At 35.3% G+C, this 17,699-nt stretch overlaps 1 long non-coding RNA gene across 1 annotated transcript in view; it reads left to right on the top strand.

The window, feature by feature from the left end:
- Nucleotides 1-16,434, top strand: part of LOC143905501 (uncharacterized) — a 69,567-nt gene extending 53,133 nt beyond the window's left edge. The window contains exon 4 of the long non-coding RNA XR_013259216.1: nucleotides 15,931-16,434. This is a non-coding gene — a long non-coding RNA (uncharacterized LOC143905501). The remainder of the gene's footprint in view (nucleotides 1-15,930) is intronic.
- Nucleotides 16,435-17,699: the final 1,265 nt, after the last annotated feature.

Below are 17,699 nucleotides of genomic sequence, written 5' to 3' on the forward strand. Positions count from 1 at the left end.
CGCAGAGAGATATAGCCACAACTCCCTGCTCCATCTGTGAACTGAACCACGATCTCTGGGGAATCTATCACAAGGTACTAGGTACGTGAAAATTTCACGTAGATTCAAAATATGATTTATGCCGACTGAGAAATATATTGCAAAGAAAAATGTATGTCAATGTTGGAATATTTTGCTCACATTATCAGCAGAACACGTTACGTGTGTACATTCACGTACAAAAATGAGAGATATAGATACAAATTGAACGTAAATTATGCCACATGTATAATTAGTATTATAAATGTTTCGATCATCAGAATTCCAAAGTTTATTCTCGACATATTTCCAGTGATAAAATAAAATTAATGGTTGATAAAATAATATATGATAAATTGGTCAAAAGCTGATGTAATGTTAACAATACCAGTTATTTCATTCATTGTCTTATAACGGAAAATTCATAATTATTATTTATGTGATTTCATTTATACGATTTTATATAGGTATGTCTTTAAATGTGTAGATATTAAAATTTTGCAATTGATATTTAATATAGACATTTATAAGTCTCTATATTTGTATTGCATGTACACGTTGTACATTTGTGTGTGGATCAAAAATGTGTGGTTGCGTCTGAAGAAAGCGAATGAAGGTGGAACGCTCATAATGGGCAAGGGTGAGACGAATGGCGGCATAGAAAAAGCACGTACGTGCCAAGATAGGTTGGATGGGGTGGACGGGGTGAAAAGCCACTTCGATGATGTATCGCGTCGGAAAGCAAAGAAATCGGGGTAATAGGACTACCGAAGTACGTGAGTAAACTCGTATGTAGGTAAGTAAGGAGGCGTAGTGCCACGCGTAAGGGACGAAGGATACGAAGCGGTACATATAGAAGAGAGTTCGACGGTTGTGTATGCAAGGTCACGGTGACAGGAAAAAGTCCTTGCACCTTCGCAAAGTCCAGATTCCTCGATTGAGCAACGAAGTTTGCAATGGAAACATGCTTTTCTCATACACCTTTTGTTATGACATAGAAATAGCACAATGATATAATGTGACATGTTCACTTTTCTGATTTTGGTATTATCAAAAAGTAATTTTTTTTAGGACCTAGGCCAGTTCTTTAATTGATTATGATAGTAGAAAACAAATATTGAAAGTTTGATACATATCCACTTTGTTACTTTTATGGGTAATGTGTAAAAACTCTTGTCCTCTTTTGATTTTCAACTTAATTATATTCTTGTAAAAATTTTAATAACGTATTGATATAAAGAAAAAAAATTGTGTCGTTTATTAAATTGATATATTTGTGTATTATTTCTTGTTCGATGAATAATTCAATATATGAATATTTAATTTTGTTATACATGCTATTAATTTGCAAGAAGATTATTCTTACTTTGCGTTTCTCGTTGCATTGTAATAACAACATGTTAGCTGTATATATACATATAATGGCTGTTACATTTTGTATGTATGTCATGCGTATAATGACATTCTACATATTACACAATATGACACACGTCTAATAGAAACAGAAACAGAACATGGTATTATAAATAATATATGCGCAATGTTCTCGTGTATGCGTGAATATTTCACGGTTATCTCCATGGAGTTCTCTCGTGCAAGTGGTATGTTAATCGATAACAGTCGGAACAAATGTGGCATAATTTGGAACAATATTTGCTTAAATTAAAATTGCTTAGCTTATTAACATACCTTAGCTTCAAATCGACAGTGCTCTATTACTTCTCAAAGGTTGACGCTTCGTTGAAATTCAATAGGGAGAATGAGTAACACGTGGATGTGAATGTGAAAAGGGAAGAAAAGCACGGGAACATTCTTATTTTGCATGCAGTGGATCAACGCGCGATGACAAACACTACAGGATTTCATGTATATTTATGAAAGACGCGAATATATCGCGAAGTTGTAAAATTTCCTTTCACGCTTCACAAACCGGTTACATTGCTCGACTAAAAGAGCACCCTTTGCGCGGGCGCTATTAAGGGAGGCTGAATGTCTTCCCTTCGTCGACGACGCGGATTCTTTTTATTTCGACTATTCTCTAAAACAGCAGTAGAACGGCCTGAGCGTCCACAGAAACTGATGAGCTCGTTGCATTAGTCGGTCGCACAGTATTATACTTGCTGAAACGAAGGAAGTGCTAAGAAAGGTTTAACGTTGCGATTTAAAAAATAAAGAAACACACGAAGCATGACTGGTTGTATGGTTTCTATAATTTATTTTTGGACAACAAAAGAAAATTTTAAGAGGAACGTAGCTAAAATATGTAAAATTGAGAAATATTTTATAATTATGTAACAACATTGATGATAATAATTGATAATACTTTAACTAGAAATTTTTATTTATTTTATAATATATTATGTTATCTCGATTTTTCATTAGATTACAATATTATTACAATACATTAATTGGACATAACGATTCTAAAAACCAATTTTCTGTTTGATATTTAAAATTTATAATGTTGTGTGAATTTTCTCAAGACTGAGAGTACGATATTAATAAATAATTGAATTCTTATTCGTGTATTAAATTTGCGCTCTTTAATTTTTAGTATTTACATTTAATTTCAGTAAATCGTAAACGGACCCTCGAGAATTAACAAAACGGGAAGAAAAGAGGCTATAAATATAGCCTCTTTTCTTCCCGTTTTGTACATTTAATTTATTTACTTTTTGTGTAGCTAAATCAAGAGAGCAATAAAAGTAATGGCATCTATTATAAATTTTTATGTCAAATTGTTCTAAGTCATTGTCTAATTGTAAATCAAGTTTCACCATTTTATCACATGCTTGCACAATATACTTCCTGAGGCAAACTTAAATTTGCATTCACGTACGTCGTATAAACATAATTGCACAACTTTTTACGACTCGCTTTTACGTCGTCTTCGTGAAACTCTAAGTAAAAAGTTCGCGAACTAGCAAAGCATGAGTGACTCAACGTATTAGAAGTTCTTTCGCGAATTGTTCTTTTCACGCGGTATATTGAGTCTTTACAATTTTCGTTAATTTGCCAACAAAGACAATCGAGAGAAAAAAAACTGCAAATTTCGTAGACACATCAGATTTATCGATAACAGTAAGTATGAATGTCGAAATTGCAATTGTGTTTTAATATTTTATTAGTTACTGGTATAATTGGTGTTAGATATATATCTATATAAAGACACATGATGTAACTTCATGCATGTGTATGTAAAATCAATCTATTTAATATTAATTCCTTGTTTTATATATATATATATATATATATATATATATGTATATATATATACAATTTGTAATTACAAGCTTAGAAATTAGTGTACCTATGATGTCTCGTTAGATATGCTTTTTATTTTTTTTTGAATTTGTGTTCTGTAATTGTCTTGCAACCTGCTTCATTTTATCTTGTCTTACTCTGCCGCAAAGATGATTCTAACTTGTATCTCTCGTGTCGAGGTTGTGTAACTTTGGACAGGATTACCTATGCACAACAGTCGCAGTTGTCATATAAGTTTATCTGAACTTTGATTAAGCTACATAGTTAGTTTCGATTAGTATCAAGATCCCTGATAGGCAAGATTTACATTACAACTTGTCCACATTTACTTATACGTGATTTTGGACCGTTAATTGTTGAACCGCTGTTAAAAATGTCGCAAGATCACTAAACTGTACTTTAATAACGTGCGACTACGCAATGAAACGATCGTTATAATTCAATCCGCAGTATTGTCTCATTTTAAACCATATTAGGTATATCATGCATGGTAACATTAATATAGATTAATATGCCACACATATTAATACAATAATATAATAATAACATTTCTACGAACAATACGTCAATCGTCGTGTGCGTGCATGGCGAATCAATTAATTGTAAAGTCGGTTTTCGGTCTCGTGCGTATAACATAAAATTTCGCTAATATAATATTCTGGCGATTGATCGCGGCCGTGTGCTGGTATCAAGTGTTTGTGATAATGAATTTAGCGCCGTTGTCGAAAAATAGAACCATAAAATAAATCTTATCACGCGTCACTGAAGCATTTTATAGGCATTTATAACGTGCTTTCATTAAAATCTTTATAAAAATATATCACGATTTTAATAGAGAACGTTACGCAGTTTGACCGACTCTTCTCATGAAGCAATCAATAAATCCAGAAACATATGTTGCTTATACCATTTGTAAAATTACTCATCGAAGAGTGATACTTTCAGTACAAAATGTAAAACGCAATGCTTGAATGCCATAAATATATATTTAAAGTTTTAATAAATTATTCTTCTTTTTACGATATATATTATATTTTTCAGTATAATAATAATCTAATATGCAGTTTTTGATCTAACTGAAATCTCCATTGTTAAAATTATACAAGTATAATTTTATTACATATATATAAATCTAAATATTTTATGAAAGTTACTTTATGTTAATTTTAACATCGATAAAAAAAATAAATATGCGATACATTATATTAAACATTTTAAATTATACAGACAAAATAAAATTTGCTAGACCAAGGAAAGACAAAGTATCGTGGTAGTATTTTCGTAGCACGAGATATAAAAGTAGATATTTTGGTCCAATATTTGGGATATACTCGTGAAAGCTAGTTTCAAAAAAATATCGTTACTTAATCGGCTACATAGGTCACCGGGAAAACGTAAAATTGAGAGTGTCGCGATGCGAGGACACGTTTGCTTGCGAATGTCGACAGTCATTCGAGCAAGTTTTCAAGAAGAGGGTGCACCAGCCACGTACGAAAAGTACACCGCGTATCCGAGGTGCTCCAGTGCATGGGCTTGAAGGTGGTGAACGAGAACGTTGAAATGCCGGTCGGTATGCGGCGTATTACCCTCCCATTTCCGTAATGTCATTCGTTGGGGCGAAGTGGCTTCGAACATCAAAAGGCGGAATATTTTCTGATGGAAAAGTGCGCCCGCCCTCGCTCGCAAAGGGGACCGGCAAGGGGAGCCCCCGTGTGCGCGCGGCCCCCGCATAAAAGAGGGACTCTCTAATAAAAATAAACGCAGGGCATTCGTATTTTCATAAACTTTCCGCGCGCGGTCTATCCGCGCGTCCGGACGGATAGGCGCGTTAAAAGCGTCTGCGCTTATTCGCATGCCGTCCCTGTGATACGCTATCTCGAGCGCGGGCAAAGTTTTTCAGCATTTTCCAGCGACGTGGAGTGCCGGCGGAGAAGCCGGGCTGAGCCACATCAAACGAACTGTCTAACGAGCATTATATCTATATGTCGTGATTACATCACGGGGCGAGAAGTGCGTGAGAGAGGCGCGCATCGGAGATCTCCGGGTATAAATTGGAGAATGAGTGGCCTTACGCGCAAAAGCGCTTCAAAAGGGCACGTCAAACGCGCACCGACTACTCTGTGAATTAACACTTTCTACGTTTTTGAGAGGCACGTCGCCGCGTAATTCGCGATGCGGTCGTGCGTTTTTGCCACCTTTGAAAAGTGCTCACCGCGCGGAATATGAGCTAAAGTAGACGTTTTCATTCTATTACGTTAAGATGTAAAAGTATGTAAATATCAACTTTTGAAAATAATGTTTTTCATGCGAGTTTAAATTAATAAAGTTTTAAACAACAGTTTTTATTCTGCCATTAGTGTCATTACTATAGATTCATCGATAATTTACTTGATAAGTAAACAACTCATTTTGCAGTATGTATTGCTTCATATATACATCCATGGATATATTTTTCATGACGAAAGACGTCATAAGTTCACAAGATTTTCATCTAATGGGCACCTTTCGAAACGCGTCGTTAGCCGCGGAACGCGTTTCTCGTGTGTTTTTCTTTGCCAGAACAAATGGAATGGTTTTCCCGACCAAACTTTCTACTGATCGTAGCCGATCCTGATACATCTCAACCACCACCACTACTGTGACTCGAACAGCGCAAACTATCCCTTGCCACTTTTCTTTCCACCTGTTCCTATCCCTCTCCTTTTTCTCGCCCTCTACACGCCTCTCGCCTTCTGGCCGTTTAACACATACTCGCACATACACGATGCAGAACGTATCAGGGGCTCACCATGGCCGGCAAATTTACTGTAGTAATGAAACTATCAGGTGGCTTGAGTTATATCAGAGCTTTGCTACAAGCCCGCCAGCCAATAGCCTGTGGCCACTATTTGTCTGCTTGCCGACTGCGCCGATTAAGATACTCGCGCGATTAAATCCTACTCCGCACTTCGATTCCGGCAGCGCGTGTCGTTGAAAATAATTTCGATTAGATTGAATCGCGGTTGTGTGCAACCACTCTTTCGGAAAACACTGTTTTTCGCGAAACAAGTGGTTATTAAGCCATGGGTCTCGAAAAACTAAGATATTTATAATAATATATTCAACGCAGTGTGTGTACTAGAAAAAAAGAAAAAAATGAGATATACATATATACATTTTTGCGTACTATATAAGATATATATATATATATATATATATATATAATTATAAGAATATATTAATATAATAGAAATTTTTTAATTCATCTTTAATCATACGTTACTTCCTGTTATGACGCACATATGACATAATTTGTATAAATTAAATTATATTTACATTATTACTTTAATTCTTAATTATAGCACTTATCGCTTTCTTTATACTAAATTTTAATAAAACAACCTTAGCAATTTCCAAGTTGCAGAAATTCGAATTTTTAACGTATCGCGTTGCAATAAATCGTTATTCCGGAGACTGACTGGTCCACTATTTCCCGTGTTTCTTTTCACATCAGCGCTCGCCGATGTCTCACGGTACGGAGAAGCTAAGGAAGTCAGCGTCTCGTGAAAGAATCGCGCATCGTCCTGCCATTTCATGTCCTACCGGTCGCGCGTCGTTCCACCTTTTCCCCGTCCTGAATAAGGTCGCGAAATTTACGGCCTACTTCCCCCGACGTAGGAGAATATCGCGACGCCGGTGGACGCTGCCAGCGATTCGATTGCTTTCTCATCCGAGCGCCAATTCCCCTCGAGGTCGTCGTTGCGGAACCATTCGAGCCGTTAATAATACACTGCCCATTCGATGCATCGACGAGGTACATCGGTCTCCATCGTTGGTCCCTAATGGTTCAACGACGAGCGAAAACGTATTCATCGGCGTTTAACTCTTTGTGCGAAAATACAGTGGTAGGAGCGACACGCGACTCGACTCGATCGACAAGACCCGGTTCGGGGAAGGGTTTGAAATAATGTTGGCACCTCGTTAAGCAAAGATAATAACGATCGCGAGAGAGCAATAGCATGGAACATTGGAAATGGTAATACGATGAAATGGACATACGATGAAATCGGTAGCGTAGAGAGCCGACGATCGGCAGACAAATTGAACGCACGGTTGCGGTGACGTTATGACGCCGTGATGAGTCGGGAATTACGGAGATCCATTTGTATCGGTGATACGCTCGGTGATACGGTGAACGAGAGGGTAAACTATCCACTGATAAGTGTCTATGTATAACTTGCCATTGAAAAACCAGAGGTCCAATAATCACTAGTGATCAATTAGCGCTCATAAATGATATTAATGGTTAACTGTGCAAAATGTATCTTTTAATGCTCATGATGTGACGATTTAATATTCCTGAAAAAAGTAAACAAGTTATATTAAACTAAGAATACTTTATAAATAAACGTAATTATATATTATTATTATTAGCATAATAATTATATTGATATTATTAATGTTATAAATAAAAAAGATACATTTATTATCATTATATAATTGCGTATTTATAAGCAAATGTACTTAATTAATATAATATTCATTGCTTACTTAAGCAATTGATTGTGTTTAATTAAAATAACAAATATGGATGTTCCATCCATTATATAGTTCCAATCATAAATATTTTATATTAAATCGATCGTTTATACGAAGATAGAATAAAAATAAGATGTCATTGCTTATTGTATATTAAAGGATGCCCCACACACAGTTATTTTTAATCAGACCAGACACATGATACGTTTAAATAAAATTTGAAGCAGATAGCATCTGAAAGCAATGTACGAAATATGCATATATGTACATAAAAATATCTGTACTCTATCTGTGATTTACAATTTGAAGGTGGAATAAAAATAACAAACGTTATTGCAGACGTTATTACAGACGCTTACATATTAAAGGATGACCTACATTTATTTTAATTCAGACTTAAATAAAATTTGAATCAGGTACCATCTAAAACAGTTTGTATAAAATAAGCATATAGTACATACTAAATATCTATACTTTATATATAATTATACATATAGAATGTTACCAGAAACATAATCTCTCAACTAGAAATTTTTTAATTATTATAATTTTGTTTTGCACAAATATTTGATGGATTATTATATTTCCACAACTTCCAGTTATTTTTATCAATTTAACTTAAATAAGGCTTAAAAATAAAAGCAGGCCCTAGATATGTAAATATGCTGTTTTTCTTAAACGCAGATCGTAGAATGACAATAGTTGTGTTAATTAAAATTATTCTCTCTGACATATTACAACATACACAGAAGTTACAATTGTAAATTTCATAGTTAAATAAATAATGCAGCATTCGATGTATGTTACTGTCGAACTTGAAAAAGCATGTTGTTCGATTTACACTTTTATCGGATCATTGATTTATTCGACGATACCAGTACCTATATGTATATTGGGAATTAAATGGTTGGAGATTACATAACTATCTATGTATACGATATATAGACAGTAGATGCCACGTATATGCTCATACAAGGACTGTTCACATAGAAATCGCCTCGAGGTAGTCCGTGCTACGTCGTACCACATAAACCGCTGATAAGGCGACTCTGTGGCAACCCTATTGGCCTGGTTCCTGTCCTCCTTTCTGTAAAGAAGTCTGCAGCCAACGTATATACAGTGAAAACGAGGAGCGTAGATACATACTGTATATCAACTCTGCATCTAGAAACGCATTTTGCTATCTCTTGAAACTGTTATACTTCGAGTTTGCCCTTATTATCACGACTCAAATGAATATATTCATTAAATTTGCTACCATTGACGTGTCTCTCGATTATCATTTTATGATTTTAATCATTTGTTTTAAAAACACTTGTCACATCCACTTTTCACAGTAGAAGTGTGTATTTATGACTATGTCTGTATTAATGAAATTTCAGATGAAATGTTGAGCAAATTACGAACAACGAAATATTTCGCACATTTATTTCAATGCGCGGTGACAATAGCATTGCGCGCGATTGATTTAATAATAATACGCAGTGGCACGCACTTTGGTCCGATAATTAGGCAAACATGTGCAAATCGTTACTTTTAAATCAAATTACAACCGTAGGGGAAAATACTCATAACAATAAGCACATGTTATGTACGTCAACTTTATTAAAAAGATGTTAATTTATGAAATCAGAACGTTATCATCATTATTGAATTTTTATTATAATGTGCTTATAAAAAAAATTGAATTAATAATATTTATTGAATAAGAAAGATTAATTATAAATTATTGTAAAAATAACTGTTCAACGTGATCAATAAATAAGAGAGGTCAATTCATCGTATATAGTAATTATGTAAAGTTTATTAAAATTAAAGTAATATTTCTACGGAAATTTATGGACTTTACAATTTTGCCATAAAACTGAATGAACAATGTAACAAAAGTAATAATTAAAATTAAATGAATTCCATTTCTTAGAAGTTATGTGTGAGTGCTTATTAAAGTTTCTTTTCATTAAAAGAAAATTTCCATTAAATTTTATTTTAAATACCAATAATTAATAAGATTTTGGTAAGACAATCAAAATTTTTCTTAATAATTATGATGTTGACAAACTGCTGGGATACTAATCATAATAATCTGATATAGAAGTATAATTTTTATTAATTATATCACAATCAATATATCCAGAAAAAAGACTGCAAATCAAATAGATATAAAATTATGGTTATATAACATTTATCTCAAAAAATTTATTTATAATTTATCCGACTCTGAATGCTGAATATTGAATTTCACGTTGAAAATTAAGTAAATTCAATCCGATGGAGAATATAATCCATGTAAAGTATCTAATAGTAAACACATCGATGGAAATATAATTTCATCTATTGGAATCGTTTGTTTGTTGTAAATTATTTGTTGCAAACATTGAACGAGTAGATTTTAATTGCTGAAGATGTTCAATACGAGACTACAATGTGTAGGATGTATTTTTGCTTTTGCAATATCTGAAAATTTGACTTTATGTAATTAGGTATGTGTATGCTTCATATTTCGAAAAATAAGTTAACGTATATTTAGATTGTTTTATTTTATTTTGCTTTTGCAATATTTGATTGGCTTTTCGCGAGCTCGCTACTTATGTGTCAGCAAGAAATAAATATAGGATTTAGGAACTTTGATATATATACAATCAGATGTTTTAATTTTGTTACGGGCTAACGATTCTTTTTATCCTCTTTTTTGCGGGCAGTATCCAAATAGATGAATTAGATTGAGCTTATCGATTAGCAAAATGTCTGGAGCACACACACACACACACACACACAAGCGTGCCTGTAATTCCGTATTTAGACAATCTGCTTCGAATTTAATTCAACAATGTGAATATGTGTTTAACAAATATTTTCATAATAATTTCAATTTTATTTGAATATAAAGACAATTTTTTTAAATACATCACATACAAATAATATCTAGTGTCATATTTTCTATTTTATTAGTAAGATAAAGTCAGTATAGCCTTATTTCAATAACAAATTAATAAAATTGATATTTTTTGTGAAGTCTTTTAATTAATAACATGTAATTCTAAAATATCTTATTAAAAAGCAATTTTGAAATGTTATACGATCGACAAACGAGAATGTTAGAAAATAAATTTACAACGTTTACATTTCAAACACGAGGGTTTTTTTGCCAAAACAATTTTCGTAAAAACCCACGTACACGTAAACATCCGCATGCGAGGAAGCAACTTCCCTCGAATAGTCCATAAAAACTTTATGAAGCACGTCAATTCCATCTACCCACCGTCACCGTGTCTTTCCAAAAAAATAGGCGCTCGCCGAAAGTCGATCGTGGGATTTCCTACGTATTTCCTACGTATTTCCTACGTAAAAGTTTTCTATTCAGACTGCAAGCTGTTAGCGTAGTGAGTGAGGATAGCCCCGCGTCTGGATGGCCCCGTTCGTCCGCTTGAAAAACCAAGAATGTCCTATGCTATAAGCTCGGCAATGATCCGGCAAACTCGCGGCAGTATTACGAGTTTGCAGAATTTTGATCGTGACCGCACAAGCGAAAGTTTCAATCGTGTTTTTCCAGCGCAACTCCTTGAGTTCTTTCGGTCATATGTGTGTTCTAGCATGGAAAAGCATTCTTCTCGCGCCACTCCATTACGCCCCACTTTTTTCTAATCTTTTATATATAAAATGAAGATTAGAGACACAAGAGTAAAGCATTAGATAAAAATATATAATATATTAAAATATATAATATTTGCTATTTGCTATTGATAAAAAGATCCAAGCCTTCAGATTCTAACGCTTTTTTTAATGTTTTACATAATGTTTAATGTACGCTACACATTTTATCTATTTTTCTCTCAACTACTTATGTAATATATTTTACATATATGGGACAATCCACGTCACTTTTACCCCCCATCTATCCAAAATTGGTATGGACGGATTTTAATGACTAAGGGCGGAAAATGTTCGTCTTGAAAAGCAGAGCTTTCGAAAGGTGTGTGGCATATATGCGCAATTCAACATGGCGTCATAGTTATGGCTGCTTAAAGGGATAAATTCAAAATTTCAGATCCAACATGACGCCATGTTGAATTGCGCATATATGCTACACGCCTTTCGAAAGCTTTTTTCAAGACGAACATTTTCCGCCCTTAGTCATTAAAATCCGTCCATACCAATTTTGGACAGATGGGGGGTAAAAGTGACGTGGATTGTCCCATATATGTAAGTTATATATAAAGTTATAGTTAAGTTATATATATATTTAAGTTCTGACAACTTTTATGTCTGATCTATGCATCTTTATTTCATCTTTACATGCGCTGCGAGAGAGTTTATATAGTGCTTGTGAACGGAAGACGCGAAACCTTTCGTGTCTCCGTTAAATGTGCGTGTAGTTTTCGCTTTTTGCATCTACACTATATTCAGGTAAATGTGGAGACATCAAATATTCACCAACTTGACATCCGCCTGCCAGTTACCCGCGTTGCCCGGAGGACAATCAGGACCCATCCTCTCGCACGATCGTGTTGCACGACCTCCCGGGGAATTATTTCTCCACCGCCCTTACAGTCTCGGTTGTAATCCTGTGCGGTCGCGACGTGAAACGGAATAAAGTATCTGTCGCTCTGCCGTGGTATTCCCACAGAAACTTATTAGCGTACAATTGTGGTGTTGAGGCGAGAATGTGCGCACCTCGCCGAGCGTACGTACAATTCATATACAGCAGATATACGTTCTCCCACCGGCAACGAAATATACATATATCGTTGTATCGTGTCATTATGGTTGCGTCAGGCCGCCCACGCGTGTGCGATGGCACGTGTTCGGTATCGGGTAACTCTAGGATAACTGGCGAGATACTTATACAAATTGAGATGTGAGAAAGATATGTCTCTCGACGGCGGCGAGTCTATTTTTCCATCTCGCCACCCTCCTTATTCTTTCCGCTTTCCATTGCTATCTCTCTATCTCTTCCACAGTTTCCCTCTGCCTCGTCTTTTTCCGCTCACTTCGCTCGTACGTTCTGGGAGAACGTATTCCCGTAACGTGTGGTGCGCGCGAATAAACAAAACGGCAGTAATCTCCGCACGCACAACCCGGCGAACGCCCTTCTCTTTATCGTGAAAACGCCGCGGCGCCGTTTACCCGTTTCAATATCAGCTTGCTAAACGAGATCTCAAAGGAGGCACCGATCTAGGAGGTACCCACGATATTCCCCGAGTACTCTGCGAGATTCCATTACGAGATGGTACGCGGCGGGGACCGCGTTTACGCTCCACTGGCACGCAGATGCGTCAATCAGATCAACAGGGAATTCGGCTGGTTGGTATTGAGTCACGATAATCGAAAATGTTCATGTACCCTTCGGGCAAAACGATTGTCAATCAGATTGATCCACAGATAAGGACCATTCGCACCCGCGACTCCTCCACGAATCTTTTGAAATTCGATTTTATGCGCAGGGCACAGCTTTGCCGGACGTGCGGCCATCACGTTAAAACTGTCCGGCGTTGACAATTAGTTTATGAATGTCGGTGACAGATAAAAACGCGAATGATTGACCGTGAAATATATTACGGATATCATCGCTTCGAATGTTAAGCAATGAATAGACATTTCTGTATTAGTCTTCTTCGATATGATTTTTTCAATATATATTATAGAACTTGGAATTCTTATGCGTATCTCATTGATATAAATATCGAAATTAACACACGTTTAACGTTTAATCAATTCTTTCAGTCTAATTGAAAATATAAATTATTTTAATTTACTATATATATATTTTATTCGTTGTTTAATAAAATGTCCTATTTACGAAGATTTGCAGATTGTTATCGGATTGCATTCTTCCGGCGAGAATAATTTGATACATTGATAGCGATGCATCGATTTCTTCAAATAGGAGCAATTTCATGTTTCACGAAAATTTTGGAAAATATTTTTTTTTTATTTGACATGAAGTCGGTATAGTCGAGGATGACGATGGCATGGCTCAACGCGATAACGGAGGATACGTTAGAATGAACATCCATTGCATTAGTTGTCATTGATAAACTGCGACATTGGACGTGACATCATATGTGTTGGCATTACGGCGAAATCCGGCATTGTTTAGACTGTGTGATAAAGTTCTGCAATTCCCGTCGGCAGTTATAATGGTGATTGCTTCGAACGACAAGCGTCAGACTAACACGATGTAGCACGCGAAATTTCGGTTTCATGTCGTTAGAAGAATATATGCATGCAAATACACGCACACACGCACGTGCGCGCACATGCACGCACACACACAACATACAATGTCACTTTGAAAGATCTTAATAAGAGTGTACGATCAGAGATTGAGAACGTAATAAAAAATATTATACACTGAAATTTTTACAATATTTGAAGTAAAAATCGATTGGTATATAAATACTAGTATTATATAACATTTTAACATACATATGACTTTTTCTTTGCGTTCAGTTGTAACGATAGAAACGCATTAAACATTGAATTTATACAGAAATTATCACAGTTTTAATTCCAAATTATAATCACACGTATAGCAGATTTATAAATAGTGAAAACAATACATCGCTTTATTCTCATGTTTTACATAAAATAAAGACGAGATCTATATTTTGCGCATTTTATTGTTGAAAAATGAATATTTTGTATAGAAAAGCATAAAATTGAATTCACGCAGGATCAAAAATGAAAATTTTCACTTAGCGATTAATTATAATAGTTGTGACACTCGTGGATATTGATATAAAGGTGGCATTAATTGCAAAGGTATTCAAGAGAATCTTTAATAAAATTACATATGATTAACTTATATATATATATAGTATATATCCATATATATATATATATGGCTACGAATTTTACGCAGGCTGTTCGCGGATCGCAAGTGTTTAGTGCATGGCGAGAAAACGGTAGACTTCGAAATTCGTGAAACTGTATTACGGAACGTGTATAATCTGAAACTTTGGCACTTTGGCATAAGATTTTAATCGAACAGAACTTTGTCTTCGCTATACACTTCGGTCAGTGAGTGAAGCTCCAGTGTAGCAGTATGATTCAGATTCTTTTTTATATAGGAATTGCACGCTTGTTTTTTTCTTTGCCTCATGTGAAAGAATAAACCTGCTTCTTGATCTCGCGTAATTAACAAGACGGTAATTAGCAGAAACTCGGGTAAAGTTTTTGCGAATAAACTCTTGACGGGATACGTTCTAGTGAGGTTATTATTAGATATTGATGCAGTGCGCAGTTTAATCTAGAATACACATAAAATGGACAAAAATATACACCACTAACATATAGGATCTCTATCACTACTTAAAAAATAAGTGTAGCAATGAACAAAAACAAAATTATTTATTTTTGTTACATTTTGGTTATAAAAATAAATCTTAGCGATCATACATTTTTTTATGACAATTTAGCTTCAATTCTATGAAATTAAAGCTAAAGTAATTAAAGCTAAAATAATTGTTTCATTGATGCTATCAATCTTTATAATAATTATATGTTATTAATTATTTCTAATTACTTTATCCTTAATTAATTTTTGTATCAAAAATTTACATTAATTTAATTAAAAAGAAATTAATATATTGATTTTTTTAATTAAATTAATGCTTATCAAAATATCACAACGTAAAATATATATAGAAAGAAAAAGAGATAAATAAATAAAAGGAGTATATATTTTTTAAGATGCAGATATTCTATTTACTCGCTAATCAGCATTACATTAATCAATTTTTTGTTTGGTCGGATATTGAAATAAATCTGCGTCACTTATTTTTTCCTTAAGTCACGATATAAAACTCATCCATATACGAACTTCATTAGGTAATAAACGATTCTATATATATCCGAACGTGCATGCATTGGAACGCGCTTACTGTATCCTTTCTACGTCTTCCTTTTATTTCAGCCATGCAGTGGTCGTCGCGCGATCGTTATTCCCGAACCTGCCTGCCGCGTTTCTCGCGTAATTAGCGGGACCACGTGCGAGCAAAACTTAGCCCATAAATTTTAGGGAATGGAAATGGCGTCACGTCCGATCTCTCTCGCGATCTTTCCATCTTTCTCTCGGCGCTCTATCTCCGCCTGCCCGCCCGGCGCATTAAACGTTATTCTCCTTTCTAGAATGTCTCTTTCACGTTCTGTGGCCACGGAGAAATCAGAAGACGCTACCCACGCTGATCACGTACCGCGCACTAAGGCCAATCTGTTCTCCTCTGCCGTCACGTTTGACAGTTTACGTCATTCGCGCTGCGCGCCCCATCTATACGCGATCTACCTTCCCAACTTGGGTAAGATGTCAATCATGTTTCAGCCCACAGGTTTCGTCGCCGGAATTCGAATTTTCGGCTGTATGGCTGTATCCGCCGTCGAATCACAGACGTTTCAACGAATTATGAGATTCCCGAAAGACCCAGAGCTTATTTACTGTTATCTGGGTCCCGGAATTGTCAAAGTTGTACTCATTTTACGAGCTTTTTGTCGCTAATAAATGCTTTTATATGTCTTGTGCTTTTGTTACTCGGTCTGAACTTTAAAAAGTTGCATAAACTTAACAGTTTCTTATTAAAAGTATTTTATTCGTTTAGAGCGACGGCTAACATTTTGTAATTTATTTATATTATTGGAATTTAGAGAGAGAGAGAGAGAGAGAGAGAGAGAGAGAGAGTTCGACGAAGTTATTTAATTGTCAATCTTTTATAATTAAAGAGTTATATTGATCCTGATAACAATCGAGATGTAAGTCTTTATCACCTGTGGCTGAAAGGTGACTTATTTGATTAAAAATATGTTTTATTTATTGTTTAATTTAATTTAACAGGTTTTTGATTTCAATGATATTCCTTTAATCACTATAGTATAGCCTACTCGAAAGAAATACTATTAGATACTTTTGATAAAATAACATTAATAAAAATATTTTACGTGGTAGAATAATCAATGAGGATTACAACCGGATACTGAACATTTCATAAATAACGACTGAGTAATGTGAGATAAATACTGACTTGAGCGTTTCCACGTTTTTGTCGTCAAATTCACATTCGTGCACATGTCGAAATATTTGCGTTATCGGTTCGTCGAGCAAAGAGATACCATCCCGTCTCTCCCGCGCGCGCGGGCAAAAGTGGCGGGCATGCGATCGGATCGGTTTGTTTCAGGTTCAGAGGCCGACTTCAAAAATGATTCGCGTGCCTGTTAAAGGGCTTTTAAGCGGACGACAAACACACGGCTACACGTGACATTCGGTTACCGTGATTTTCAAACCGTTAACAGCCGGCCGTCGAACAGCGCCGATGCGAACGCCAACAGATTAATGCTAATTTACTCGATATTTACGCTTCTCCTCGACACTGTGGCCGGGCAACATATTTCCATTGTTTTACTACGGTGTGTCAATATTGAATAGCCGCGCAGCGATAGACTATCGGGATATTTACTATAGCGTTGCCTACATGTAAGCCTCCAAACGCGCGAGCATGCCGTATGGTAACTGATAGATTGTCCGATTATTAAACATAAAATTCGAAGCTCTAGACTCGAGCAAATATAAAAAAGTGTCACTTTTGATTAACATCCCAGCTCGAATCGAGTGACTTTACGTTTATTGACAAACGTCTCTTGTATTTCTAGCTGCGCTTCTACCTTGTGGGTTACACACTGAGTCGCATTTTAATATTCAAATAAATCCATTTGTCAATATTTATACACATGCGATGTTATTAAATCATTTTAGTGCAACGATATTTATTAAGCAAATTTAAACTACGATATATGTGAATTGAAGGGACATAACATCATTCTCGAGAAATTTTTAAATTCTCGGCCCTAAGGAAATCAAACGCCACCAGAGATACAACAAGATATTATAACGAAGGTGTGTCAACATAGGT

This window comes from Temnothorax americanus, unplaced genomic scaffold, assembly GCF_048541705.1.
Source record: "Temnothorax americanus isolate GAGA-0224 unplaced genomic scaffold, ASM4854170v1 Scaffold62, whole genome shotgun sequence".
NCBI lineage: Eukaryota > Metazoa > Arthropoda > Insecta > Hymenoptera > Formicidae > Temnothorax > Temnothorax americanus.